At 53.0% G+C, this 3,990-nt stretch overlaps 1 pseudogene; it reads left to right on the top strand.

Moving 5' to 3' along the window:
• The window catches only part of LOC103735453, an 8,652-nt pseudogene extending 5,067 nt beyond the window's left edge, over nt 1-3,585 (top strand).
• Nucleotides 3,586-3,990: the final 405 nt, after the last annotated feature.

Raw genomic sequence — 3,990 nt, 5'->3', positions numbered from 1 at the left:
AAAAAAGACTTTATTTCCAGAGTTAAGAGTCCATAATATCGAGGGAGGCATGACAGGAGCAGGCAGCTGGAACAGGAATCTCAGAGACCACATTTCCAACCAAATGCATAAAGCAAAAAGGAGCTAGAAGTGGAGTAAAGTTATTGTTCCTCAAAGTCTGCCCCAGTGACATTCTTCCTCCAGCAAGTCTATACCTGCTAAAAAAAGAAAAAAAGAAATAATTATACCTATTGGAGTCGGGACTCAGAAATACTGAGACCCAGCCACAACTCATGAAAAATTAGAAAGACTCCACTAGGGAGCAGGAATTCTGAGAATGAAAAGTATAATATCTCTTTAAAGGGGTAATTAGTCCACCTATCTTTTTAGCATATCGGAAGGTGAACCCACCTTTCTGGGTCTCATTCCTTGGCCAACTAACTGAGAAGCCTAAGTGAAATGTTAGGTCTCTATCCAGTAAAGAGATCCCTATTCTCTTGACAAGGAGATTTTCCTTAATGGGCATCTTATTGCCTCTGCATCAAGCTCATCTGAAGGGAGCCATCTAAAAAGTCCTGTCTCCAAATGACATCACACACCTGTAGGATTTTATCCTATCAAGTTGGGGAGGACAGAGATATGTGGTGTACCATACATGGCACATGGAAAGTAATTCTACAACATGGATGGGACTATATGCTGCTGCCATGGAGACTGCAGAACACTCCTGTTACCAGCTACATCTCCAGGAAAGGGGACAGAGAAGGAGGACAGGACTGGGCCATGAGGAAAGCGTTAAGACATGAAAACTGCAAGTTGCTCACATATGTAACAATGGGAAGGGATGTCAGATTTGAGGGGGATGTTGGACTCAAAGAGTCAAGACAGGTATTAAGAGATACATGCTAAGAAGTAAGGACAGTTTCTCATGACTGGCGGCTGACGTCCATGAGAACTCTCTCTATTGAAAAACATATACTAGTCACTAGTGGCTTTTTATTTGTTGCATACTCCTGCTTTGAATGCAGGTAATTATAAGAGACAAGTTGTATGTAAAGGTTATTAGAAGCCTGCACCCACTTCCAGAAACAAGTCACAGACAATCCCATAGAAAAGATTACACGAAAATTATAGTTACTTCGTGTTACTACTGAGAACAAAGTGATCTTACTCTAACAGAACATGAGACAACAAAGTTCAGGAAGAGTAACTTGGCCAAGTGACTAAGACTAACAGGCAATCAAGGCCCACAACTAACAAATCCTGATTCATCCTCCTAACCTCTTCCAAAGAGTATATCCAGCACTCTGCAAGCAGGGAGGAAAAGACACACATATAGAACAGGCCCTGAAGAGATTCAGTCCCCATGGATGCCCAGGCCCATCTACCCTACCACTCTCAAGGGCCTCTTGCCCTCCTGCTCCTGGTGCTGATCCCAGCCACCCTGGTTCCTCTCTGGTCTGCCAGGTCAGGCCCTCAGGGTAGAGGCCTGGAAAGGCTTCCTGGTGGATTTCTAGGGGGCAGGAAGTAGGAAGACAGCGTGAAGCAGTACAATATGCATTTCCAGTACTATAAAATACATGGGAAGAGCTGCAGACCTCGGGCCTGGCTGGAGGCCTGGGGATCAAGGCCTGCGCTGCCTGCTAGCTTGCTATTCTACTGGATCGCACAGAGAGTAAAACCAACACACGGTGGTCAACTGCTGGTGCCCTATGGGAACCACATCTACTGGGACTGTCCCCACTGTTAGCAGTGCAAAGGCTTCCAAGAGAATGGAGACTACAACAAGCCAATCCCAGCACAGTACATGGAACCCCTAAACCACGTGGTGAGCAGTGTACTCATTCCCTGTGACCCCAGGCAGCCACAGCAGTGGGTCAGCAGCCAGGTCCTGCTGTGCGGCAGGTGCAGCCACCACCAGACCACCAAGATTTCAGGCAGCGAGAGGAGGGCTGATACGATGAGGAGATCGAGGTGTACCGCCACCACCTGGAGCAGATGTACAAGCTGTGCCGCCCATGCCAGGCCGCTGTAGAGTACTACATCAAACACCAGAACTGCCAGCTGCGTGCCCTGCTGCTCAGCCATTAGTTCAGGGGCTGGGAGGCTGACCAGGATCATGGGAAGCGTTTCTGCTTCTCACCAGTGAAGGCCCCAGTCCAGGTCATCCTGCTCCGTGCCCTGGCCTTCCTGGCCTGTGCCTTCCTGCTGTCCACTGCCCTGTATGGCCCCAGCAAACCATTCACCCTAGGGGCTTCCCGGCCCCCAGCTCTGCCTCTTGGCAACAATGGCTCGGCTACCTCAGACAACCGCACTGCTCCTGGGGCTGAGGGCTGGCAGCAGCTGCTCAGCCTGCTGCCTGAACACACAATAGAGAAGCTACCCGAGGCCCGGGCCATTGCGCAGAGCCACCAAACAAGCACTGGAGCAATGGTACTTCTCAACTGCCTGCTGGCCGTGCTGCTGGCTGGCCGCCTCAGGCTGGGAAGGATGGCGCCTTCTCTACCTGTCTCTGGGCCCTGCTGCTGGGGCTGCACCTGGGGCAGCAGTACCTACAGGCTGCCTCGCCCAGCTGGCTGGACACGCTCAAGTTCAGCACCACTTCCCTGTGCTGCCTGATGGGCTTCACTGCAGTTGTGGCCACAAGGAAAGCAATCAGCCCACCGACGTTCCGGCCCTGAAGGTACTTCACGGGAGACTCCACCAGCCTTTTCCCCTCCAGCCCCAGCTTGGCCGTGCCTTCCTCGAGCGTCACAGCCTCCCCACCATCACTGTTCATCCCCACCTCACCTGGCTTCCTGCCTCTCACTAAGCAGCAGCTGTTCAGGTCTTCCCGTTGGGTATCACCCTCTTCACTACCAGGCTATCTCAACCGGGCCCTCTCGCTGGGAACCATACCTTCTCTGACCCAGACAAACTCAGGACTCCTGTTCAGCGGGCGTGCCCACCTACTCGGGGATCTCCACCTGGAGAAGTTTCTCTTTCAGATTATTTCTCTTTGCTATTTGGCAGCCTCTCCTCTCTTCTCCCTTCCCTGGGTGGCCGGCTCAATAGTCTCCAGCTCGGGTTCCCTGCACACCGCAGGCCCCTCATCAGCCCTGCAGGGCTCAACCTAAAAGGGCAGAAGCTGCTGTTCTTCTCACCTCCTGGGGAGTCATCCAGCACCCCCTGCAGCTCGGAAGAACACTCACCACCCAAGCGCAGCCTCTTTATCAAACCTCCCAAGCTCCCTCAGAGGACTCCCACTGGACCACAAAGCCCACTGTGGACATGAGATCAATGCTGGAAACAGACACCACCTGCAGCAGCCGTTCCATTAAAACAGAGGAGGACTTGTCCCAGTCCTCCACCTGTGTAGTGGACACCACCACCAAAGGGTACTCAGAGGAGGCTTCTCACTGAAAAGGACCCTCCCTGGTCTGGGGCCTCCTAGCTGTGAGCTTGGCTGCTAATGCACACTCTTCACCAGAGCCTGTGCTGACCACCTTGAGTATTCCTCTGGAGGACGTGGCCTTGGCTGTGCTGCTTCCACCACTGCCGCTCAGATCCCTCCCTAAGGGGCTCTGCCTCTCCCTTGACACCAGGATGCTTGGCCTCCTAGGTTGAGACCCTGACCTCAGGATACCGATCTCCTCACCTGACAGACTGCAGCATCAAGCCGATGCCAGGTTGTTTGGTGCTGACACTCTGGCACCCAAGCCAGGTATCTGATAGGCTGCCTGGCCCCCAGGGACACCAGCTCTACTGTAATGCATCAAGGGCCATCTAGGCTGCCTCTGCCCACTCCAGCCCACCGAATCACATCTTCATACTGTACTCCTAGACTCCAGGGGTCTGCCTTGGAGCCCTGCCATGACCAAAGAATGCCCCTAGATGGTGGTAGAAGGGAAACTGGTCACCTCGTCCCTGTCCACTGTAGACAGCAAGCCTTCCTGGGGGGACATTATTGACCCCTCTTGCCCCTGACTGTTGGTTCCAGGCAGGGCTGAGCAGGTAGGGGACCTAAGGGCT

This window comes from Nannospalax galili, unplaced genomic scaffold (genome assembly GCF_000622305.1).
Source record: "Nannospalax galili isolate Female #2095 unplaced genomic scaffold, S.galili_v1.0 scaffold155, whole genome shotgun sequence".
NCBI lineage: Eukaryota > Metazoa > Chordata > Mammalia > Rodentia > Spalacidae > Nannospalax > Nannospalax galili.
Note: the sequence above shows the minus strand (reverse complement) of the source record. Positions and strands in the feature narration are given on the sequence as shown.